Consider the following 26854-nt stretch of genomic DNA (forward strand, 5'->3'; position numbering starts at 1 on the left):
GGTGTCCCAGGGCTCCCCCTGGCAGAGGGGGCCAGGCCCCTCCCACCTGCAGAGGGTGGGTGCCCCCAGGCTCACCCCTGCAGAGGGGGCCAGGCCCCTCCCACCTGCAGAGGGTGGTGTCCCCAGGGCTCCCCCTGCAGAGGGGGCCAGGCCGCTCCCACCTGCAGAGGGTGGTGTCCCAAGGCCTCCCCTTGCAGAGGAGGCTGGGCCCCTCCCACCTGCAGAGGGTGGTGTCCCCAGGCCTCCCCCTTCAGAGGGGGCCAGGCTCCTCCCACCTCCAGAGGGTGGTGCCCCGTGGAGACACGCCCCCCCCACCCACAGGTTGCCTCCTGGAAGGAGGCAAAGCACAGGCACCTCCCACCTGCTGGGGCACCAGGACTCCAGGCCGACCCCCACCCATTGGTGCTGGGGTGCCCCACAGGCAGGCGGTGGGCAGGCCCCTCCCACCTGTGAAGGTAGCGGCAGAACCTCATTAATGCTCAGAACTCAGGATGCGCCCGCCTGTAAAGATGGCTCCGGCCAGCCGCCTCTGGTTTCGAGAGCCAAGGGGTCCCTTCCCATATGCTGGTAGGATAGCTAAAGGAGCCAACTCGAGAATCTGTGGTGAAAACTTCGACCACCTCCCTGCAAGCGCTGGGGAGTCGTGGCGGCCCCCACCTCTTGGGGTGGTCGCAGCACCACTGGAGTTCCCCCTGTCTGCGAGCTCCCATTCCCTGGGTTCAGAGCACTAATGAGGTTTCTCTCCTCCTTCTGTCTCTCTTGCTGTGTTTGATTATCAGGGAGGGGTTCTGAGACCACTTTTCCCTTCTGCACCGTCACACGCTTCTCCGTCTCTGGCACAAAGCTGTTGTGCAATATTATAAGGGCGTTAAGATAGTGTAACTCTTCCGAGTGTTCATACCGCCTGCAGTACTGTTTCAATCTAGCGATGATGCCGTAACTCAAAGAACCATTCACTGGCCATCTCAGCTCATCGCCCAAAACATACGTAGGCCACACCGTGTTACGATAATAAACCATTAACTGCTTAGTCGAGGGAATCTTGTATGTCACCTTAGCACAGCAGTTCTCCCAATCCCTTAGGATTCTACCCAATGGGCTCCACTTAGGGACTGGCTCAGAACTACTCTTCCAGTTCCGACAAAGCAAGCAAAAGTTCAAAGCAAGCAAGCAAAGGTTACAGATGGCGTAAAGACCAGGTATTTCCAGACCCATTGTCCAAAACCCCCGCTCCATTATTGCAAAAAAAAAAAAAAAAAAGCACTCAGAAACCAAGTTTTCAACCAAAACACTTTCACGTTTCTGCTGTCTCCCCCCGTTTCGTTTCCTTTTCACCTTTCCGGGCGGGATAGGCGGCCGATGCCCTCCGGAGGAGTGCGGAGAAATTCTCGAGACTGGGAAAACTCCAAAGTCTCACCCTCTCGCCCCCCAGGGGGTCGGTCTGCCACGGACAATTATCGTCCTGCCGCGGTGGCCACCAGCTGTTACAGGACAAACAAGGGTGGCCTGGGACGATATAAAGAAGCCGCCAGGTCCGTTAGGTCCGCCGCCAGAGGAAAGACGTCTCTCAATGCCAGAGATTTGTGAAAAGGAAAGGAAACGTTTACTTGAAGCTATGCAAACTTAAAGTAGGGACCTAACGTCTTCACCAAAAATCCTAAAGTCCCTTAAAGCACCCACCAACAGACACAGTCCTTCCTCCCTTCCCCCTTTGCCCAGTCCAGAGTACCGTATCTCCTAAAGCTGCGGGGGTCCCTACTCTGGCAAAGGCACGCGGTCCTCTCCCCCCGGACCACGGGGGTCCCCACTCTGCCAGAGCCGCATGGTTCTATCCCTCGGGGTCGCGACAGTCTTCACTCTGCTAAAGCTGTGTGGTTCTCCCCCTCAAACGGCTGCCGCGTCTCGGTTTAAAGCCCAGCGCCAAACTTCCTCTGAAGCCCCATTTGCGGCTCCTCTCACAATGGGCTACAGCTGCCAGATTCCCAGCAGGTGTGGCCCCGTGGTGTGGAGCCAGTTACGTCCAGGCTCCTGTGGATCTTGTTACAGATCCCTATTTGAGGCTCCCCTCTTGGCTGCACACCCTGTTACAATCCCTGCTTTCAGATTTACACCCACTTTGTAATCTTAGAAAGGACAGTGGACGAAGGTCTCATCTTCTTGTAACTGCTTCCGGCTGGAAATGGACGTTGTTCTACCCACCCATGGGTCAGGGGTGCCCTGAAAGGGGGTGGGGGATGCAGCATGGAGGGAGTCCTTCCCGTAAGGGGAAGGACCTTCCAGAATCCTGCTCAGTTGGCTGTCACCAGGAAGTCTCAGGCTCGGTGTCCCAAGGCTGGCATTACTGGACCGTTGGCATCCTGGTCATATTCTGGAGGTGACGGATTTGGAAAAAGTTGGAAGGCACAATTAAATCATAACCACTAAATGACAAAGGCAAGGGCTTAGGTAAGGAATGGCTTATCAGGCGGAAGGTGTCCGAGGCACGCTACACCTATCGGAAACTCTTGTGGCCCACTATACTTCACTCGGGCCGAGGGGAATATGTTAGGATTTCCCTCCTTTCAGATATCTGGGCCCTTTTCTGTCCAAGCCATCAAGACAGAAATGGGAAAGTCAGTTCAAAGTGAAGCCCACAGATCGCCCGAACCCTTCCCCGGCCCAACCACTTAGTTCGGCCAAACCATTGAATCTCAGGGGGCCATGATGAAAATGGGCTCCTTAAGTGAGGCCTGTGTTACCGTCAATCACTCAGGAAACGAGGTTCTAGGCATATGCCCTACAAACACAGAACACCACACGGGTTAATTTACGCAAAACTTCCCAAGCCAGTCCCTGTGCCTGTGAGACTGTCTTTTGGGAAGACATCTTGTTGCAAGGCCCTTGCTACAAGGATATTTAACAGTGGCAATTTGACAGAGCCTTTGTGCCTGTAAATTGAAAAGCAAATTTTCAAGACAGGTAGTTGCGCCATTTCTGATGTTCAATACTGAGCACTGTATTTTCCTCAAACCATAATTTTTCTCCTTAAGATCACCCTCACTGTTATTAACGGGACTGCTTTGAGTCCCGCTTTTGATTTTGATTGTTCGTTTGCATAAACACACCAAGAGCAGCCTGGATCACTTATGATCCTTGGGTCGACTTTGCTGGAACTCACACAGGCAGCCTTTAGAGTGACTTCTCAGTCCGGCGCCCCTTGGGGCACAGAAGCAGGGCCACACACCCGCCATCTGGCTTCGCCTGTACCAGTTGTGTCGCTCCAATCCTTGAGGCTTCCGTTGTGCTTACAGGTTCCTTTGGGCCGTCTTTCAGGAAAGCAACCTTCGTTCCTTCCCTGGAAAGACTGCCGTGAACCACACAACCAACCAAAGTACCAGGCTTTTCTCGTGGGCATACGCTCGCTTCACGAGTCAATCCCAGTTCCGCAGGGCTTTCCGGTGACGACCAGAACCCATACGTGCCTCCTTCAGGCGTGACATTCCAGTCAAAGCCTTGGTTAACAAATCCACTATTAACGACTGGTCTTAATTGGTTTTATGCAAAGAAACCTTATATTGTTGCTCACTCCTTCAGAGTGCCAAATTCTGGAGGGTTCAGGTAGGGAGAAAAATACAAAGCGTGAAGGAAAATCCTTTTCCTTCGGATATCCACCAGGCTTCTCAAAACTTTCCTGCACAGTGGGAAGTTTCAACCTTCCCTGGAATCCTCAATTTCCTTTTCAGAGCAGATACAGAGCGAAATCCAAAACACAGAGTTCCACAAGAATACACAGGTAGAAGCATTCTCTTGCACCAATGCGTCCACTGGTGCCTCGCAGAGACATGCTCCTTCAGGTCCGGTCTCTTGGCAGAGACATGCCCCCTTTGCCTCTGGCTGAAGCACTCGTCAGCCCCAAATGACCCTTCCTGGGTCCCGAGTGGCAAAGGCACGCTCCCCGACCGGTTACACGTGACCTTTCCTAGGTCTTCACGTACAGGTTTCTGATCAGAAACAAAACCAATGTGAGAAATTTGCTCTTTTCCCATGAAACCATAAGACAAGTAGTTCAGGTTTCCTCGACTCCAGGTTTGAAACTTTCACAACCTTTACACATCATTTTCGCATCCAGCTTTACCCATCATTCTCCTTTAACCCTGGTTCCTTTCCCACGCTGGGAAGGACTATACTTAGACTCAGCCAAACTCAGCATATGGCAGCTAAAAGTCTCTAGCTTTACATACACGTTTACGACATGACAAACACTGTCACCCTGGACCGGGACTCGTTGTTTCTTTCCGGAAGAGGAATTTCAAACCTCCCTCCGGAGTGCAGGTGCAACTTTCCCTTTCTGCCTCAGCTGCAGCAGGAAGAAAGTCAACTGGCTCATCCCCCACAGTCACTTGTCCCCGGGGCTCCTGTGGGGAAATAGTGGTGGGTTGGGAGATGTCCCATGGAGCCCCTGGGCCTCCTCATTCCTTGCCACCCTCCATTTCCTGCGTCACCATCATTCTACTTGGATTCTTCCCCCTTTTGCGACGGGGGCACTCAACCCTGCAGTGCCCCTCCTCCTTGCAGTAGGCACATTGATTACGGCCCAGTGCGCCTTTCTTCTCCGTAGGGCCCCTTTTGCCTCTGGCCCAGTGGCGGGCACCCGATGAGTTTCCCTTTTCTGCCCTAGGGCCCCACTTCTTTTGCTTTCCCTGGGCTAACTCCAAAACCACTGTGGCCCGTTTTGCCTTCCCTGCTTCCCGGGCTTTGTGGACTTTAAAGGCTATGTCCACTAGCTGGGAGGAGCTCATTCCCTGTACTCCGTCTACACGCTGAAGTTTGTTCCTGATATCCGGAGCACTCTGCCCAATAAAAGTCATGTTTACCGTTCTCACGTTCTCCGGGGCCTCAGGATCAACATCAGTGTATTTCCTACACGCCTGCTAGATCCCCTCGAGAAATTCAGAAGGATCCTCACCTGGCTTCTGCTGGAGAGTCTGTATCATATTCGGACTCCTCTGCTTGGGCACTCCTTTCCTAAGTCCTTCCAATATGCACTTTCTATAGTGTCTTAAAGAGGTGAAGCCATCTCTCCTATTCGGGTCCCACTTAGGGTCTACCCGAGGAATTGCCTCCACTGCGTTAAGAATTCCCTCGGTGTCCTCATCACGGAGACGCTGGGCCTCCTGATCAGCCCTACTTAGAACCCAACGCCTTTCATCTGCCGTTAGCAAAATGTTCAGGAGGGCCTGTATGTCTGCCCAGTTGGGGTGGTGAGTGGCAAAAAGAGAGGCAATAAGATCTGCCATCTCCTGAGGATCACTCCTATATGAGGGATCGGCATTCTTCCAGTTCAGCAAGTCAGAAGTGGAGAACGGAGTATGAGCCCAATAGCAACCCGAGGGCTGGCCTCCCTCATTTATTCCGCCTATCGGGTATTGCCTCCAAGCGTACTGGCTGGCAACAACTTTGGAGGCTCCCCGGTTATAGGAGGTGCCCTGGCGATTTCTGGAGGGTGAGGCACGTTGCTCAGCAGGGAGAGGCGGAGCAGTTGGCCTTACGGGAAGAGACAGTACTGAGGTGGCTCCCACTGCCGGTGCAGGGCGAGGCACCCCGGCAATGGTAGGTCTCATCCCGTGTGAGGCTGGAGGTGTAGAAACCTCCACCAGCTGTGAAGGCGGTGCGCTCTCGGAGGCCCCTCCTACCTGTGGAGGGTGGTGCCCCCAGGCCTCACCCTGCAGAGGGGGCCAGGCCCCTCCCACCTGCAGAGGGTGGTGTCCCCAGGGCTCCCCCTGCAGAGGGGGCCAGGCCCCTCCCACCTGCAGAGGGTGGTGCCCCCAGGCCTCACCCTGCAGAGGGGGCCAGGCCCCTCTCACCTGCAGAGGGTGGTGTCCCCAGGGCTCCCCCTGCAGAGGGGGCCAGGCCGCTCCCACCTGCAGAGGGTGGTGTCCCAAGGCCTCCCCTTGCAGAGGGGGCTGGGCCCCTCCCACCTGCAGCGGGTGGTGTCCCCAGGCCTCCCCCTTCAGAGGGGGCCAGGCTCCTCCCACCTCCAGAGGGTGGTGCCCCGTGGAGACACGCCCCCCCCACCCACAGGTTGCCTCCTGGAAGGAGGCAAAGCACAGGCACCTCCCACCTGCTGGGGCACCAGGACTCCAGGCCGACCCCCACCCATTGGTGCTGGGGTGCCCCACAGGCAGGCGGTGGGCAGGCCCCTCCCACCTGTGAAGGTAGCGGCAGAACCTCATTAATGCTCAGAACTCAGGATGCGCCCGCCTGTAAAGATGGCTCCGGCCAGCCGCCTCTGGTTTCGAGAGCCAAGGGGTCCCTTCCCATATGCTGGTAGGATAGCTAAAGGAGCCAACTCGAGAATCTGTGGTGAAAACTTCGACCACCTCCCTGCAAGCGCTGGGGAGTCGTGGCGGCCCCCACCTCTTGGGGTGGTCGCAGCACCACTGGAGTTCCCCCTGTCTGCGAGCTCCCATTCCCTGGGTTCAGAGCACTAATGAGGTTTCTCTCCTCCTTCTGTCTCTCTTGCTGTGTTTGATTATCAGGGAGGGGTTCTGAGACCACTTTTCCCTTCTGCACCGTCACACGCTTCTCCGTCTCTGGCACAAAGCTGTTGTGCAATATTATAAGGGCGTTAAGATAGTGTAACTCTTCCGAGTGTTCATACCGCCTGCAGTACTGTTTCAATCTAGCGATGATGCCGTAACTCAAAGAACCATTCACTGGCCATCTCAGCTCATCGCCCAAAACATACGTAGGCCACACCGTGTTACGATAATAAACCATTAACTGCTTAGTCGAGGGAATCTTGTATGTCACCTTAGCACAGCAGTTCTCCCAATCCCTTAGGATTCTACCCAATGGGCTCCACTTAGGGACTGGCTCAGAACTACTCTTCCAGTTCCGACAAAGCAAGCAAAAGTTCAAAGCAAGCAAGCAAAGGTTACAGATGGCGTAAAGACCAGGTATTTCCAGACCCATTGTCCAAAACCCCCGCTCCATTATTGCAAAAAAAAAAAAAAAAAAAAAAAAAAAAACACTCAGAAACCAAGTTTTCAACCAAAACACTTTCACGTTTCTGCTGTCTCCCCCCGTTTCGTTTCCTTTTCACCTTTCCGGGCGGGATAGGCGGCCGATGCCCTCCGGAGGAGTGCGGAGAAATTCTCGAGACTGGGAAAACTCCAAAGTCTCACCCTCTCGCCCCCGAGGGGGTCGGTCTGCCACGGACAATTATCGTCCTGCCGCGGTGGCCACCAGCTGTTACAGGACAAACAAGGGTGGCCTGGGACGATATAAAGAAGCCGCCAGGTCCGTTAGGTCCGCCGCCAGAGGAAAGACGTCTCTCAATGCCAGAGATTTGTGAAAAGGAAAGGAAACGTTTACTTGAAGCTATGCAAACTTAAAGTAGGGACCTAACGTCTTCACCAAAAATCCTAAAGTCCCTTAAAGCACCCACCAACAGACACAGTCCTTCCTCCCTTCCCCCTTTGCCCAGTCCAGAGTACCGTATCTCCTAAAGCTGCGGGGGTCCCTACTCTGGCAAAGGCACGCGGTCCTCTCCCCCCGGACCACGGGGGTCCCCACTCTGCCAGAGCCGCATGGTTCTATCCCTCGGGGTCGCGACAGTCTTCACTCTGCTAAAGCTGTGTGGTTCTCCCCCTCAAATGGCTGCCGCGTCTCGGTTTAAAGCCCAGCGCCAAACTTCCTCTGAAGCCCCATTTGCGGCTCCTCTCACAATGGGCTACAGCTGCCAGATTGCCAGCAGGTGTGGCCCCGTGGTGTGGAGCCAGTTACGTCCAGGCTCCTGTGGATCTTGTTACAGATCCCTATTTGAGGCTCCCCTCTTGGCTGCACACCCTGTTACAATCCCTGCTTTCAGATTTACACCCACTTTGTAATCTTATAAAGGACAGTGGACGAAGGTCTCATCTTCTTGTAACTGCTTCCGGCTGGAAATGGACGTTGTTCTACCCACCCATGGGTCAGGGGTGCCCTGAAAGGGGGTGGGGGATGCAGCATGGAGGGAGTCCTTCCCGTAAGGGGAAGGACCTTCCAGAATCCTGCTCAGTTGGCTGTCACCAGGAAGTCTCAGGCTCGGTGTCCCAAGGCTGGCATTACTGGACCGTTGGCATCCTGGTCATATTCTGGAGGTGACGGATTTGGAAAAAGTTGGAAGGCACAATTAAATCATAACCACTAAATGACAAAGGCAAGGGCTTAGGTAAGGAATGGCTTATCAGGCGGAAGGTGTCCGAGGCACGCTACACCTATCGGAAACTCTTGTGGCCCACTATACTTCACTCGGGCCGAGGGGAATATGTTAGGATTTCCCTCCTTTCAGATATCTGGGCCCTTTTCTGTCCAAGCCATCAAGACAGAAATGGGAAAGTCAGTTCAAAGTGAAGCCCACAGATCGCCCGAACCCTTCACCGGCCCAACCACTTAGTTCGGCCAAACCATTGAATCTCAGGGGGCCATGATGAAAATGGGCTCCTTAAGTGAGGCCTGTGTTACCGTCAATCACTCAGGAAACGAGGTTCTAGGCATATGCCCTACAAACACAGAACACCACACGGGTTAATTTACGCAAAACTTCCCAAGCCAGTCCCTGTGCCTGTGAGACTGTCTTTTGGGAAGACATCTTGTCACAAGGCCCTTGCTACAAGGATATTTAACAGTGGCAATTTGACAGAGCCTTTGTGCCTGTAAATTGAAAAGCAAATTTTCAAGACAGTTAGTTGCGCCATTTCTGATGTTCAATACTGAGCACTGTATTTTCCTCAAACCATAATTTTTCTCCTTAAGATCACCCTCACTGTTATTAACGGGACTGCTTTGAGTCCCGCTTTTGATTTTGATTGTTCGTTTGCATAAACACACCAAGAGCAGCCTGGATCACTTATGATCCTTGAGTCGACTTTGCTGGAACTCACACAGGCAGCCTCACTCATGCCTGGGTTGCAGGCCATGTCCCCAGTAAGGGGTGTGCTAGAGGCAAGTACACATTGATGTTTCACTCCCCTTCTTCCTCCTTCCCTTCTCTTTTCTCTAAAAATAAATAAAATCTTTTTTTTAAAGGGAACTGAGTTTCTTAAAACTGCACTTAGACAGTTATACCTTGACCAACAAATGCTCTGAGGCCAAATCACTTTCTTCGATATTAGCCAAGTCAAAACAGAATAAAAGAGCCTTTATGGTTTGTAACTTAGATTTAAGAAGATTCTCAAATAAATAAAAATAGGAATTGCTGGTCTGAGTTCTCAGTGTTGGGTGAGGGGGACTCAACAATGGCAATAACGGGGTGCATATTTCACAAAGTGATCCCAGCCTAGGAGAGAGTAGAGGATAGCAAAGGCAGCAAGAGTCAAGGCTTTCATTCATTCTACATTTATTCTGTGAAAATTTAAATCTTACATTTGAGAGGGAGGGGGAATTATCCCATGCTTGAATACACAGAACATGTAGGCCAATACAAGCAAGAGTTGTCATTCATTCATTTACTGTTTCTTTCTTAAAGCCCTTCAACCAAAGACGAAGGGAACATATAGGTAATTTAAGAAAATTTGTGAGGCATCTAATGAAAGGATGTCCGAGAGGACTTAGAATAGGAATTAGGCTTGCGTTAGATAGTTTCGAGAAGAATCTAAAGTAATGTTTGTCTCTCCATGGGATGCTTCCAATAAATGGATTAATTCTATGTTGGCTATCTTAATTCTTATCTAGAAATAAAGAGAACAAAGAGATGTTAAAACTGTGAATGTAAGAGAAACATTAGTAACTAGTATTAGAAAAGAGGAAGCCCTGGCTGGCGTAGCTCAGTGGATTGAGCACGGGCTTGCGAACCAAAGTGTCGCAGGTTCGATTCCCAGCCAGGGTACATATCTGGGTTGCAGGCCATAACCCCCAGCAACCGCACATTGATGTTTCTCTCTCTCTCTATCTCCCTCCCTTCCTTCTCCAAACATAAATAAATAAAAAAAGCCTTAGAAAAGAGGAATATTGGGACTACATGCTTAGACAATGCCATGATTTGCCATGTCTTGATTTATCAGTCACTGAGTGGCCTTGACTTTTGTTGATGTTATCTGACATTATGCCTAATTGGAAAAACAATAAGGCTTAGCTGTGAGTACTCTTACCCAAATTCTTAGGAGCTACCTTTCACTTTTTCATGTCACTTATTTAATATCTAATAAGCATCTAATAGGTATGCGGCTCTGAAATGATAAATATACATTTGAATAAAGTTTAATGTTACAGTTTAGAAATTAGAATTATATATTGAGCAAGTGGCCTAAATGAGGAAAGTTTCAAGAAGGGGGGAGTATTCAGTGAAAGTTCTACAAAAGAGGTGGTATTTAAGAAAGTGTCAAAAAATGCATAGCTTTGCCAGTTGCAAACGAGAAAGACTATTGTGGGCAGAAGTAGCACCTGGAAATGTCCTAATATGTGAAAAGGGCTTTGATCACTGACATAAATCTGAGGAAGGACCTTTCATGTCAGGCTGATGACTTAATTCTTTCTTATTTCCTTTATCCTTAAGATACTATGGACACATTTCATACAAAGAAAGATTAAGATCGCATTGATATTTTTCTGAGTTTTTAGTTTGTAGAGTGAGATGAAATATATTCATACCAAAGAGCCATTTGTTGACCTTGGTGTTGGAGCAGAGGTGTTCTCATCACATGTGTTTTCCACTGGCCTCCTGATGAGGATGTTAATCCCATGGAACCAAGGCCCTTAGAGGAGAGAAAACTTTAGTCATGGAAGATATACTGTTTTTAAGGAGACAAAAATTATTTATTGTTCTTTAGTAATTTCACTTGCCTTTATAGAAGGATAAAAAGTATTGGGAAATTGTATATCAGTATTCAAAATAGTCTGGTTTTACAAAGCACTCATTCTTTCATAAATTTTCATTAAGCTACCATTAAGTACAAAATTTAAAATAGTCTGTCAGTAAAATATTATTAAGTGCTGAAAAGCAACAATAAAAGAATACGTGGAAACTTCTCAAAAGGTCTTAAAATAGGGTGATTGCAGTCTTTCATTAATAGTTTAAGAGGCATCTTGTGTTCTGATAAGGAGATGAAGTAGATGGCCTCTCAGTGTTTTTTCTAGACAAGAAACTATATGATAATGTATTCTAATAAATCGGTGTAGTTAACAAAATAAGAAAAGACTTTTTTCTGTACTCTGTGTTATTTAAATAATTTTTATGTTGAAATAAGAATAATTTTGCTTTAACATTAAATTTAGTGTAAATTGGTTCTAAGATACTTTTAATCAAAAAGTTATCAATGATTTTTATTGTCTCCTGATTTCACAAGTAACAAATATGTAGGAATTTTTTCTGATTTTTTGTTGTTGTTCAATTACAGTCACCCTAAATTTTCCCCCATTTCTCTCTCCTGCCCTACCCACCCACCACTTTAATAGTCAATTCCCACCCTGTTGTCTATGTCTGTGAGTCATTTATACATGTTCCTTGACTAGGCTCTTTCCCTTCTTTCCCTTATTACCCACCTTCCCAGTACCCTCTGTTCACTGTCAGTACTCATTCTTTCATAATGAAAGAATGTTCCTTATTCTTCTTCATAAGAATGTTCCTATTCTTCTTCATAAGAATGAAGAATAAGGTTTGTTCCTTATTTCCATGTCTCTGGTTCTATTTTGCTCATTTATTTGTTTTGTTCATTAGGTTCCACTTATAGGTGTGATCATATGGTATTTGTCTTTTGCTGACTGGCTTATTTCGCTTTGTATAATACTCTCCAGTGCTATCCATGCTGTCACAAAAGGTAGAAGCTCTTTCTTTCTTTTTGCTGCATAGTATTCTATTGTGTATATGTACCACATAACAATACTTTGTGTATATGTGGTACATGTACACAAAACAAGTTTTTCGATCCACTCGTTTACTGATGAGAACTTAGGCTGTTTCCAGAAGTTGGCTATTGTAAATTACACTGCTATGAACATTGGGGTGTATAGGTTCTTTTGAATTGATGTTTCAGGATTCTCAGGGAATAATCCCAGAAGTGGGATCCCTGGATAAAAAGTCAGTTCCATGTTTTGTTTCTTAAGGAAATTCCCTACTGTATTCTACAGTGGCTGCACCATTCTGCATTCCCACCAACAATGCATTAGGGTTCCCTCTTCTCCACATCTTCATCAGCACTTGTTTGTTGATTTGATAATGATGCCCATTCTTACTGGGGTGAAGTGGTATCTCATTGTGATTTTAATTTGCATCTCTATGATGACTAGTGATATTGAGCATTGTTTCATATGTCTATGAGACTCAGTATGTCCTCCATGGAGATACTGATGGCATATAACATATGACATACACAAGGTCATACACAAGGTCATAGACATATACAAGACCTGTTCTGGTCCTTTGCCCATGTTTTAATTGGTTTGTTTGTCTCCCTGGTATTAAGTTGTTTGAGTTTATTTATATATTTTGCAGATCAAATCTTTGTTTGCGGTATCATTGGCAAGTATGTTTTCCCACACAGTTTGCTCCTTTTTCATTTTGCAGATGTTTTCTTTAGCTGTGAAGGTTTTTACTTTGATATAGTCCCATGTGTATATTCTTTCCTTTATATCTTTTGCCCTAGGTGATATATTGACAAAAATACTGCTGTGTGGGATATATGAATTTTTTTCTGCCTATGTTTTCCCCTAGGACTTTTTTAGTTTCATGAATTCTATTTAGGTCTTTTATCTATCTTGAGTTTATTTTTGCGTATAGTGTAAGTTGGTGTTCTAATTTTATTTTTTTGCATGTAGTTGTCCAGATTTCCCAACACTATTTGTTGAAGAGGCTATTTTTTTCTCCATTTTGTGTTCCTGCCCACTTTGTCAAATATCAGTTGACCATAGAGACATGCATTTATTTCTGAGCTCCATACTGTGTTCCATTGATCTATGTGTCTGTTCTTTTGCCACTCTCAGGCTCTTTTGATTACAGTGGCCTTGTAATATAGTTTGATAACAGGTGTTCTGATCCCTCCTACTTAGTTCTTCTTTCTCAAAATTGCTGAGGCCATTTGGAGTCATTTATGGTTCTATATAAATGAAATGTTTTTATTTTATTTACTTATTTATTTATTTATTTTTAGAGAGGGAAGGGAAGGAGAGAGAGAGAGAGAGAGGGAGGGAGGGAGGGAGGGAGGGAGGGAGGGAGGGAGGGAGAGAGAGAGAGAGAGAGAGAGAGAGAGAGAGAGAGAGAGAGAGAGAGAGACATCAATGTGTGGTTGCTGGGGGCTGTGGCCTGCAACCTAGGTATGTGCCCTGACTGGGAATCGAACCTGCGATGCCTGGTTCGCAGCCCCGCACTCAATCCACTGAGCTACGCCAGCCAGTAAATGAAATTTTTTGAAATATTTGTTCTATATCTGTGAAACATGTCATTGGTATTTTAATAGGGATTTCATTGAATCTATAAATTGATTTGGGTAGTATGGACATTTTAATGATGTTAATTATAATCCATGAACATGGTACATGCTTCCATTTATTTGCATATTCCTTAATTTCTTCCTTCATTGTTGGTAGTTTTCTGAATATAGGTCTTTAACCTCCTTGGTTAAGTTTATTCCTATGTACTTTATTTTCCTTGTTGCTATAGTAAATGGGATTATTTTAACTAGACTCTATTTCTGATATTTCATTGTTAGTATACAAAAATGCTTTCAATTTCTGAATATTTACTTTGTATCTCACTCTTTTGCCAAATTAACTTATTAGGTCAAATAGTTTTTTTTAGTGAAGCCTATAGGGTTTTCTATGCATACTATCATGTCATCTCAAAACAATGACAGTTTTACTTTCTCCTTTCCAATGTGGATGGCTTTTATTTCTTTATCTTGCCTGATGGTTTTGACTAGAACTTACAATACTATGTTGAATAGAAGTAGTGAAAGAGGACACACTTATCTTGTTTCTGATCTTAGTGGGAAAGCTTTTAGTTTTTGCCCCTAGAGTATGAAGTTGGCTGTAGGCTTCTCATATATGACATTTATTACATTGAGGTATACTCCCTCTACTCACACTTTGCTGAATGTTTTTATCATAAATGGGTGCCATACCTTATCAAATGCTTTTCCCACATCTATTGATGTGATCATGTGATTTTTGTCTTTCCTTTTGTTTATGTGATGTATTATATAGTTGATTTGTGAATACTGTACCACCCTTGCATCCCTGGAATGAACCCCACTTGTTCATTGTGTATGATATTTTAAATGTATTGCTGGATTCAGATTGCCAATATTTTGTTGAGAATTTTAGCATCAATGATCATTAGTGATATTGACCTGTGGTTTTCTCTTTTTGTATGTCTTTACCTGGTTTTTGAATTAGGATAATACTGAGCTTATTAGTAGAGTTTTGGAGGCCTTTCTCTTTTTAAAATTTTTAGAATATTTGGGAAGGATAGGAATTAGCTCTTCCTAAATGTTAAGGAAAATTCACCAGTAAAGCCTTCTGATCCAGGGTTTTTTTTATGCAAGGAGTCCATTGATTATGGCTTCAATTTCTCTAGCTGTTATTGGTCTATTCAGGCTTTCTGCTTCTTCTTGATTCAGTTTTGGAAGATTATGTATTTTTAGAAATATGTCATTTTTTGCCAGGTTGTCAAATTTCTTGACATATAGTTGTTCATAGTGATTTCTGATAATCCGTTGTATTTCTGTGTTACTTGTAATTTTTCCTGCTTCTTCTCTGGTTTGATTTATTTGGTTCCTCTCTATTTTTTTCTTAATGAGTCTGGTTTAAGGCTTGTAAATTCTGTTTATCTTTTCAAAGAACCAGTTCCTGGATTTATTGATCCTTTGAATTGTTCTTTTAGTCTCTATATCATTTAATTCTGCTCTGATCTTGATTATTTCCTTCCTTCTACTCACTTTGGACTTTGTTGTTATTCCTCTAGTTCTTGTTATTGTAGGGTTAGGTTTTTTGAAATTTTTCTCTTTTTTAGGTAGGCCTGTATTGATATAAACTCTCAGGATCACCTTCTCTGTGTCTCATAGGTTTGGGGCTGTAGTGTGTTCATTTACATTTGTTTCCAGAAACTTATTGATTTCTTCTTTGATCTCATTGTTTAATAGCATTTATTCAGTCTCCATGAATTTGAATGTTTTTGAGTTGTTTTTTCCTTGAGATCTTTTTCTAGTTTCAAGCTATTGTGATCCAAGAAGATGATTAATATGATTTCAATTTTCTTAAATATTTTGAGGTTTGTTTTGTGTCTTTCCATGTGGCCTATTTTTGACAATGTTCCATGTGCATTTGAAAATAATGTATATTTTGCTTCTTTGGGGTGAAAGGTTCTGTATATATCAATTAAGTCCATATAATCTAGAGTGTCACTCAGTGTCTTGATATCCTCATTGTTTCTTTGTTTGGAAGATCTGTCCATTGATGATATTTGGGTGTTAAAATCTCCCACTATAAGTGTGTTGCTGTCTATATCTTTCTTGACACCCTCCAAGATTTTCCTTATGTATTTAGGTGCTCCTATGTTGGGTATATATATGTTTAAAATGGTTAAAACTTCTTGATAGATTCTTTCCTTAAGTATTATGAAGTAATCTTCTCCATTTCTCTTTTTTTTTTCTTTAAAACCTATTTTGTCTAATATAGGTATTGTTGTCTTGGCTTTTTTCCTATATATTTATTTTCTTGGAATATTTTTTTTCCATCCTTTCACTCTCAGTCTGTATAGATTTTTTGTTCTGATGTGCATCTTCTGTAAACAGCATATATGTGGGTAACATATTCTTACCCATTCAGCTACCCTATCTTACAATGCTGATTTGGTAGAGATGTATTCTTTTAGCCTTCTTTTGTCTTGGAAACTTCTTATTTTGCTTTCCATTTTAAATGAGAGCCTTGCTTGGTATAGCAGTCTTGGTTGCAGGCCTTTGCTCTTTGTTACTTAGAATATTTCTTTCCCTTGCCTTCTGGCTTGTAGTGTTTCTGTTGAGAAATTCATTGATAGCTTTATTGGAGCTCCCTTTTTTGTTACTATCTGTTTCTTCCTTGCTGCCTTTAAGATTCTCTTTGTCTTTGAATTTTTTCCATTTTAATTATGATGTGTCTTGGAGTTGGCCTCTTTGAGTTCATCTTGATTGGGACCACCTGTTCTTCCTGGATTGAGTTACATTTTCTCTCATCAAGTTAGGGAAGTTTTCCATCATTACTTTTTCAAACATGTTTTCTATCCTTTATTCCTGTTCTCCTTCTGGTATCCCTATGATATGGATATTATTATGCTTCATGTTATCCTGCAGTTCCTTTAAACCATCTTTGTTCTTTCTGAGTATTTTTTAATTTTGATGCTCTCTTTGGGAGTTTTTTCTACTTTGTCCTCCAGCTCACTGATTCAACCCTCTGCTTCATCTAGCCTGCTTATATGTCCTTCCACTATGTTATTAATTTCAGATATTGTATTTTTCAGTTCCTCCTGTCTCTTATTGATAGTTTCTATATCCTTTTTCATACTGTGTGGTTTTCAGCAAGTTCCTTTAGTTTCCCCAGTTTATCGTTCTCACTGGGTTCCTTGAGCATTCTTATAACCATTATTTTGAACTCAGTATCTGATAGTTTGGTTGCTTCAATTTCATTTAGCAGTCTTTCTGGGGATTCCACCTTTCCTTTCAATTTGGGTTGTTTCTTTGTCTCCTCATCTTACATGACTCTTCATGTTTGTTTGTGAATATTAGATCAGTTTGCTTTGACTCCGTTCTTTGTGGTGTGACCTTCTGTGGTAAAAGACCTGTAGGAGTCAGTAACGCAGACTCTTTGGTCTCCTGAGTTTGATGCTCTTATGCTGCACTTTATATCGTTTATGTGGGCTCTCAGGTTGTAATTGGGGTTTGGTTGTTGTGGCTTGTTCTTTGGCGGGTCTTTCCTTCCAGCTGGCTGACTGAGAATCCCTCTGCCTACCACATTTTATAAACTATTGTTCAGGTGTTTCACTTAGCTCAGGCAAAAAACATAATCATATCAAGTCCAAGAGTCTTGTATGCATGCATTTGGAAGTACTACCACTAACGGTCAGCTGATGCTTGAATGCTGCACAGCTGAAAATCCTAGGAAGTGTTTAAATATAAAAATATTCAAGGAAGAAAATCATCACCCATAATTTCACCTAAAGATGCTTCTGTTTATATTTTTCCTCTATTCACGTATTTAATACATAAAATCACTGTAGGTAACATTCAATCCATATCTTTCCCCAGATTCAATTCACCCTCTGAAGGCTTGAGTCTCCACTCCTTTAAATATTAGTGTCTTTTTTTTTTCATTATATCTGCTCTTACCTGCCATCAGAAGTCAATATTTTTAAGCCATTTTACAGTTCTGTTCACCTCATCTGCACTGAATAGTAAGGTGGAGAAAGGACAGCATCAACTGTTTTTTATTTATCCAACTTCTTTTTCTCCCCAAAGCTTTATGTACCATTAAATGCCATACATTTAAAATGGTCCAAAAAACATGCTCAATAAATAAAATGGTACAAATAACTCAGGGAAACCACTTAGTTGTCTTATATATAGATGTCAAAGTTGCAGACAGCCCTCTAAGACAAAGAATATCAATGCAGAGAACATTTCCTATGTAGAATTCAGTACAAAATAATGCACTCTATTGTATTACATTAGCAAAGGCAAAAATTTTACTCAAGGGCTTAAATCTGAAACAAACAGCTTTAAACACTTATTTTACTTATAATCCTTTCAATATGGAAATTGGAGAGAGTGCTGAAAGAAGTCAGGTTTTAATTTAGGCAAGGTAGATATAATGTGTGCCAGCGATGATTATAATAAATAAAATATAAGAAAGTAAAATAATGTCCCTATTAGGATTCTTTTCCCTAGATTAACAAAAAGAAACTCTGGTAAAAAGGAAATGTTTAAACACAACACCTGAATGAGATCAGATGGCATTTCAGGGAATAACCATTTGTTCCAGGGTAATATTTATTTTCTTCAAATGACTCACATTCTTTAGTTTTTTTCCATTATTCAACACCTTTGGGGATAATCATTAAGTGCCTTGCATGGTGCTCAATGTTCTCCATGTTGGTAAAATCTTTACATGCAGCATCTGTATGTAAAGATATCTTCATTATAAACTTAAGATAAGTTCTATTATTACATGGATTTTGTAGTTAGGAAACAGATTTCCAGAAATTAAGTAATTTGTAGTCTGAAGGTCTATCATAGGTAATGCCTGAACAGAGGGCCTAACCTGATTATCTTTAATAATATTTTATTATTTATATACTATGCTTCACTAGCATATTCCACATATATATGTACTTAACTTTTGGAGTGATGATTATGTTCATTATTCTTACTGTGTTAGTGGTTTCATACACTTACACCAAAGCTTATCAAACTTTAAATCTAAAATATATGTAATTTATTATATTTCTGCTATACTTCAATCATACTATTAAAATATATATACTCTCATATAAAGAATGAGAGACTTTACTTTGAGGGAGAAATTCAGAGAGTATCAATTATATATGAATAAGTGAAAGGAAACAATTTTGGGGGTCAGAAAGTGCTTATGCAGCACAAGGACTGATTCTAATAAGTACAGTGATTCAATTAATATCTTGCTGTAATGATGTGGTTAGTAGTAGTAGTTCTAGTATTATAGGAAGCTAAAAGTTGGAGAGAATATAGAAAGAAAAGTGCTGTTAATCTTTCACTAAGTACCTTCTTTTTTTTGGATATTGTTTTACACTCTTTCAGGGAGATGGAAAAGGAATAGGGAGGGTAGCAAAAAATCTGAACTTTCATCTATTTAAAAATCTTCCATTAATAATCCAAAAATAAGTCAGGCTTTGTACTAGATACTGGGGACACCAGATGCACAGATGCAATCTGTGCTCTTATGAGGCTCCTTTATAGACACAGTACCACATGATAAAGAGCACAAAGAAAAAACATCTGACCAGATAATGATACAGCTCAGTTCACATAGGACTATTTTCTTAAAAGACATGTCTTGAAAACTAGTAGTGATGGTGTGAGGGACTGATAAAAAAGAATAGAAGATTCATGGACATGAACAACAATGTAGTGACTGTGGGGGTGGGAGAAAGGGAGTAAAAGGAAAAGTGGCAATGGAAAAATACAACAATTTAAAAAATAAATAAAAAAGGAAAAGAAGGTGGGAAAGTGTATTCTAGTCAGTAAGCACTATCTGCTAAGGAACATTTGAGAGTGCAGGATATTTGGAGAATTTTAAGCAGTTCAGTGTGGCTTCAGTCTAGACAAGATGAGATGACCAAGAAGCAAATCAACAGGGACAAATATGGTTATAAGTGATTGGAAATAATTCTGTATCTAATATTAAGGCATTCAAAAGTTATTAGTAAGTAGAAAAAGCATAACATTTAAGACTGGATTTAACTTGTGTGATCCACTTCAATGAATTCTGCTTATTTTATTCTACATCTATGTGGTATTTGAAACTTATTGAACAAAACATGCAAAAGACATCTATTTTAAAAGAGTTATAATGCAAGAAACTAGTTCAAACATAGAAGATGCTAACACCCTCTTTCTGTGAGTGGTGTAGATTTTGTTTCAACACTTAAAATTATTTGTAAATGTGAACAATTTTGAGTCTCTATTGTATTGGAATCTTTTTTTAGGGGAATAACACTGACTAGAATTTATTATTATCTTACAATTATGAAACTATAAAACATTAGAACTGGAAAAAAGCCTGAAGTCATCTAATACAATTCTATTTATAGATAAGAAAATTTAGGATTATAAAGATATGGATTACCCAATGTCACATAGTAATTGAGAAAACAATTACAACATACAAGTAGTACATCTTAGTCCTGATCTCCTGAATGTTCAGTAGGCTCCTAGGCATTCATATTTTCTTCACCCATTCCTGTTTAGTTAATGGAAAAATATTATTCATGGCCATTTGAAAAATACTATCTGCAATTTTCAGCATATAAAAACTAAATGAAGGTGTCTTAAAAACTTAAAGTAAGACTGTTTGATAAGATTATGTGGTAAATATATGGCTCTTTGTCAAAAGTACAACAAAACTTACACTGAAATATTTTTCAAACTAGTGAAAAGTTGAAGCATTCACAAAAGACTCATAGGTTTCTGGCTCAAGGTGGCAGAATCATCACCTTATTTTCTTCCCCAAAGTCCATTAATGTGATTAGAAATAACAAAAATAATAACAACAACACTTAAAGGGGAGTTTGGGGAACATGAGGAAGCAGCCAACTAATAATATTGACAAACTTCTGAAAATAGAAATACAGAACAATATTGATAGGCATCCCAGAAGAGAGAAAACTACAGCTAAAAATGTAGGCTGGCCCTGGCTGGTGTAGCTCAGTGGATTGAGTGCAGGCCTGGAAACCAAAGGGTTGCCTGTCTGATTACCAATCAGGCCACATGCCTGGGTTGTGGGCCAGGTCCTCAGTTGGGGGCACATGAGAGACAACCACACATTGATGTTTCTTTCCCTCTCTTTCTCCCTCCCTTCACTGCTCTCTAAAAAATAACGACATAAAAAATCTTAAAAAAAAATAAAAACCTAGGCTGAAAGTATTCCAGATATGGTATGACAGGCCCACCCTCCCCAACCAACAAAGCCTTGGACTTCTGAGTTCAGAGATGGCAAATATGATCTGTCTGTCAGATAATAATGAGAGTAATATGTTATTTAGAGAATCCCATGACAGCGAATCCCTCCAAACTTCCCCTCCTCCACCATACTCATGAAATAAAGAGAGACAAAAAAGAGTGGCATTCAGCTACAGAAAAATTCTGAGGTACTATTTACAGAAGTTGGCTTATTTGATCAGAGATAGCAAAGGTCACAGAATGGATTTGGGAAACACAGAGCATCACATTCCTTATTTAAGTATTAAGAGGTTAGACTTTCATGCATACAGGCTCACCACCAACCAAAACTAGAATAAATCTTGCTAATGGCATGTCCTGCTCACTTAGCTCTAGCTTGACATGGACACCAACCTGTTACAGAACAATACAAGGGGAGGCCTGGGATGATATACTATTACTGAAAGAAACTCCCAGGTCCATTATGTCCGCTGTCTATAGGAAAGATGTCTCTCAATGCCAGAGATTCGTGAAAAGGAAAGGGAATGTTTATTTAATGCTATATAAACTTAAAGTAGTGACTTAATGTCTTCATCAAAAATCCTAAAGTCTCTTAAAATGCCCACAGACAGACATAGTCCTTCCTTCCCCCTTTGCCTAGACCAGAGTACCATATATCAGGAAAGGAAATAGAAGTCCATGGCTCAAGCAGTCCTCTGGTTATTCCCAGTTAGTACTCCTTCTTGACTGGGAGACCTCCCTGGGTTACTGGCATCCTCAGCTGGGATCTGTGTCTCCGGGATCTCTGCTAAAACTGGGTGGTGGCTCCCCCTTCTAAAGCTGTGGGGGTCCCCACTTTGGCAAAGGCACGTGGTCCTCTCTCCCAGGGCCACGGGAGTCCCCACTCAGCCAAAATCATGTGCTTCTCCCCTCAGTGGCTGCAAGGGGCAGGGGGCAGTTGCCACACTGCCAAAGCTGAGTGGCGATTCTCTGCTAAAGCCACATGGTGATTCTCTCACAGGGCTGTAGGAGTCCCCACTCTGCCAAAGACACATGGTTCTCCCCCAGTGGCTGCCGAGTCTGGGTTTAAATCCCTGTGCCAGTCTTCCTCTGCAGCCCCATTTCCGACTCCTCCTACATTCAGCTACACATGCCAGCACTCATATCCTTCCAGTTTTACTGGACTGCCATCCTGAGTCTGGGCAGGTGCGGCCCCATGTCATGGAGCCAATCATCTCCAAGCTCCCACACAGGCGCTGTAACTTGGGGGACCTGCCCCCAGTTACATCTTGGTGAGGAAGTTACTTCCATTCCTGTAGCTCAGAGCATGGCCACAGCTATTCAACATATCTATGCAACCAGCCAAAGGTTATAGATATGTTAAATGACCACGCCAGAGGGTAGCTGCAAGGCTGTTGCTATGAGAAACAGCTCTCAATGGCCTTGTTCTATTTGCCCCTTCCCCCAACCCACACATGGGGAAAGGTGGTGAGGACATCCTAAAATTTCCTTGACATCTTGAGTGGACCCCATCTCAAATGCCCATTTGGGGTCCCCCCTCTTGGCTGCACCCTGTAACAAGCCCACAGTGTCCACAGCATTATGGATGAGATATAAGACAAATTCACATGGACTACAGAGTCCTTTGGAGGAAAAGAGATGGCACGGCTACTCTTTCAAGATGAGAGCATGCTGACCCTTGCCTTGACAAGCTTTTATTGGGTTCAATTTGCACAGGAATACAGGTAAAGTTCATTAATCATTGTCAGGCAGGAAGGATCAAACAATAGATAGCATACAAAAAACTATGAGGGCTTATTCTGAGTCAGAGTCTTTTAGCTAAGGGGCTACAAAACTTTTTCTCATTTCCTGATTGGACCCTTATCATTTAATTGAGAGCATTCTTGGCAGAGCAGTTTTCACAGGATTTTACGTATTCTTTCTTATGCCTGAACACCCGGGGAACCTGCCCTTTCCAGCATAGGGTTGTACCACTCTCTGTTATTGTTTCAGGCTTAAGTCAGGCAGGGGAAGTAAGGTAGCCAAGAGATTAGGAGACTTCTTGCAGACAGAATGAGGACTCAGGCTATGTCAAAGCCAAGGGGCAAAAGTCCATCACCCCCTTTTGCTATAGCCCCCAAGTTCTTCCTTGGGGGCCTCCCACATGATCATGTCTGTCTTAGGTCATTCCCTTGTTAGAGAATCTTACCCATCATTGGCTAATCAATCAAGCATTGGGGGCCAGGTAGGATGAAGAAAAAGAATAGAAGTGACACCCCTGCCAGGGAGATAAGCTTTGTCTCCTTAGTGGCTTATGATACAAAGGTTGCTCACTCAGCCTTAGCCATTGGGGGATTATAGCTTCTGAAACCAGGCAGGGCAGTTCCCAACATCTCCCCCTTTTTTGTTTATGAAATCAATATAAGAGCACAAATAAGAATTAAGACAAGGGGGCACCCAAGGGCTGCTAAGACCCAAACTTGTAAATTCAGTCCATTGAAAAGTGTTGCAAATTCAAGGGAACAATAAGAGTAACAGGTCTGGTTACACTGTGAACAAGTCACAAAGAAGCCTAGGTATAATGCAGGCCTGATTTCCCACAGAAGAACTTTAAGGGTGTGGTCCTGCATGCTGACTCACCCCCCACTGGTTTTCCACGTGGATCTGAGCTACATTTCCACGTCTGGAGAAGCAGTTCCCTACACTAGCTCACTACTTTGCAATTCCAGAAAAAGAGAAGGCTGTTGTAAAAAGAGGCTTACATAGCAAAAAATTAAACTCACAGGAGCTGTAATGATTACCAAACTTGTTTGTCATTTAAAAGAGATAAGAATGAAAAATAATTACATGCACACAAAAGAGTAAGATTAACAGATATCTGGTTATATCAGTCAGGATAGTGTAGGTTATATGATAATAACAAAAATGCCAAAGTCTCAGATGACAATACTGCTATCTTAAATATTGCCTGTTTTGGGGCAGAAGGAAAAAGCTAATACACCAAGAAGTACATGTTCAACCTAGAAGTGACACACACTTCCCTGCACTCAAATTACACAGACTAGGGTTAATTACATGGTTCCATTGACAAATGGGAGAGTCTTGAGTATATCAATATAGACTTTTTAAACCCAGCAGTCCTACCAAATGGTTAGGGCAGAGAACTTGAGTCATTTGGTGAACAACACTTATGATCCTGGAATAAATAAAAGCTTTGGAAAACAAAAGCAATTTAAAATTGCTAAGTGTTCTCTATAACAAGATTAGTTGTGATATATTCACAAAACAACATCCAGGTGCTACACTAAATGAGCAATAAGGGAATAAGATATTTTTAATTAAAACTCTTATTGTTATAATTATATAGGCAGATAATTATCAAAGACAAAAAGAGTGGAAAATAAATTTGAGCAATCCTGAAAATAACTGGCATGTGTGTGTGTGACAGAGAGAGAGAGAGAGAGAGAGAGAGAGAGAGAGAGAGAGAGAGAGAATGAATTATTTAGGAGCAAAAATGGTCAGGCCAGATGTTCCAACATCCATATAATAGTAGATTCACAGAAAGAAAAAATAAAAAGAAAAGAATAAATGAATGAGCAAACTAAATTAACTAATTATCAATTATTGTTAAAATTTTTAGGAGTGGAATAAAGATATAAATATTCACAATAAAAGGAATAAATTATATGAATCATAAAACAATCATATTTAGACATATTCTTATATAATTTAAGAACATTAATGATAAAAAAACAATCTGTTCAGAACTTATGTTGATGTATTTTTTAGTTATCTAAAATATATAAATTATGCCTCTATTCAGCTTTCCAGTTGTACTTTTGGATATTAGAAGGTAATGGAATAACAAGTTTAAAGTTATGGAAAAATATTATTGAACCTATAATTTGATACCCTTAAAAATATTGATCAAATGTAATGTCAACAGAAAATATTATACAGTGTAAATGCTCTCAGCCTGGAAGACTGAATTATTTTAATAAGAAAATATAAAAAACTTCAACCATGGGTATAGCATCTTTTGTAACTTTATGTGATAGAAACTCAAGAAAATTTAGCTAACCATTATGAAAAAAAGTGTATTATTTAAATGGTACTGTAACTTATTAAACAGCAAAAATAATTTAACTTCCTATACTTAGTAGAAGAAGGGGATCAGAAAAAGAAAAGTAATGAAGATATTATTTTTTAAAATTTCATAGGTACAAGGAATATGAAAAAGGGCTTCATATCTTTGTAAGAAGATGTGAAGTTAAAATTTCAGTTATAGAGACTTGATTTGTATGACCTCCCCCCAAAAATGAAGATGGTCCCTAAGAAGGGGATTTAGTTCTCTGAGATGATACACTTTTGATAATGAATAGTGTCACTTTCAAACTATAGATATATGTGTCCTTAAACTGAGCACTCATATGGCTATCATCAAAATATATTAAACCAGAAAGGTAATAACAAATTACCCATTGTCCTTTACACAAATTGGCATTAACTCAATGACAGAATCTTGTCATTTGAAGGAATTTTAAAGATTATATCTTCTGTCATTATTACTTTAGATGTGGAGAATTAGGCACAAAGACACATAGAGAAGGCTCAGATCTAACTATTAAACTCAGATCCTCCATCATCCTTGTCTGTGTTCCCATTTCAGTGAATGGAGCCACCCGACCTATTTCCTTAACAACTCTCTTTCTGACTCTTCATATAACATATGTCAGAATTTTTTTCAAATTTGTGTTGGAAATATATTTCAAGTTTCTTCACACCTTCCCATCTTAATTAGATCCACACTAATCAATGAGTCAACAATTATTTTCACCTGTGCTTGCTGCAATACCACTTCCTGGTATGGGAACAAGAGTCCCTAGACTCAACTAGGTTATATTATATTGGGAGCAACAAATATATTTTTAAAAAGTACTAACTTACTAATTAAATCAAACATAAAAGTGATAAATAATACAAAGAAAATAAAATCCCAGTTAGATAATGACTTTTTTAGTAATTCTTTGGGAGTAGTTTTCTTAGACACCCTAAGTATACCCTGATTACACAACTTAATTGGCTTTGTCATTATGGTGTCTTTTTCTTCTTTATTTTTTCTGGAAGATAAACATTATTTTATTTTATTTTTTTATTTCAGCATTTTTATTTTTTTCCTTTTATTGTTGATACTAACAGTGATGTCCCATTTCCCCTCCCTCTGCCCACCTCCACTCATCCCCCACCCCTTTTTCCGTCTGGTTGTCATTGTGGTACCTTGTCACTGCAATCATTCCCAAGCAACACAGTGGGGGAGACTTGCAAAGGCTAATAAGATTACCTGAAGGTTCCACTTCTGGAATAGCACCATAGGAAATCCGCTGACATTCTCATTTACAAAACAATGGTAACTAGTGAATATTATTTTTAAAAATGGTTAAAGTCTTTGAAAAATGCCTGAAAGATATACCATGCAGGAAGAAAGATTCATTCAATGAAACCTACTAAACCTCAAGAGGAATTGTGAGTGGTGAGACTTGAGTCATAACCTGCTGCAACCTCGATGCAGACACCGGTCCACAGTGTCTGCAGTGTTGTAGATGAAATACAAGACAAATTCACACAGACCACCGAAGTCCTGTGGAGGAAAAAAGATGGCATGGCCACTCTATCAAGAGGAGAGCACCCCAACCCTTGCCTTGACAAGCTTTTATTGGCTTTCTAATAGCATATATCAAAGGTTTTCATTCATTATGCTTAGGTTTGCTTTAGGTAATTACTTTTTACAGATAGCAACGTAAGGGATGTCACTGATTACTTCTTATAGATTAACAAGGAAAAATGTTGCAAATTCAAGGGAACGATACAAGTTATTGGTCTGGTTACATTTCAATACTTGGGAGAATTATCACAGACTTCAGGAAGTTACTTTAAAGATATGCAGTAAGCATTTCCTCCCTCAACTCAGGTTGAGGGAGTTTTAGCAAGAGCAAGTCACAAAGCAGCCTAGTTATAATGCAGGCCTGATTTCCCATGGGAGAATTGATCCATGGGTGTGGCTCCTGCGTGCCACAGCACTCCTATTGGGCTTTTCAATAGTGCTGAGCTACAATTGCCATTGCCAGGAAGATTGGTTTCCTGCAAAACCCTCCTCATCACCAACTGAGCATGACAGAGGCTCCACTCTGGGTGGGTATGGCCAAGAAGACTCATCCCTCTCCTCAGCTCCCAGGCTA

Source organism: Phyllostomus discolor, chromosome 4 (assembly GCF_004126475.2).
Source record: "Phyllostomus discolor isolate MPI-MPIP mPhyDis1 chromosome 4, mPhyDis1.pri.v3, whole genome shotgun sequence".
In the NCBI taxonomy this organism is placed as follows: Eukaryota; Metazoa; Chordata; class Mammalia; order Chiroptera; family Phyllostomidae; genus Phyllostomus; species Phyllostomus discolor.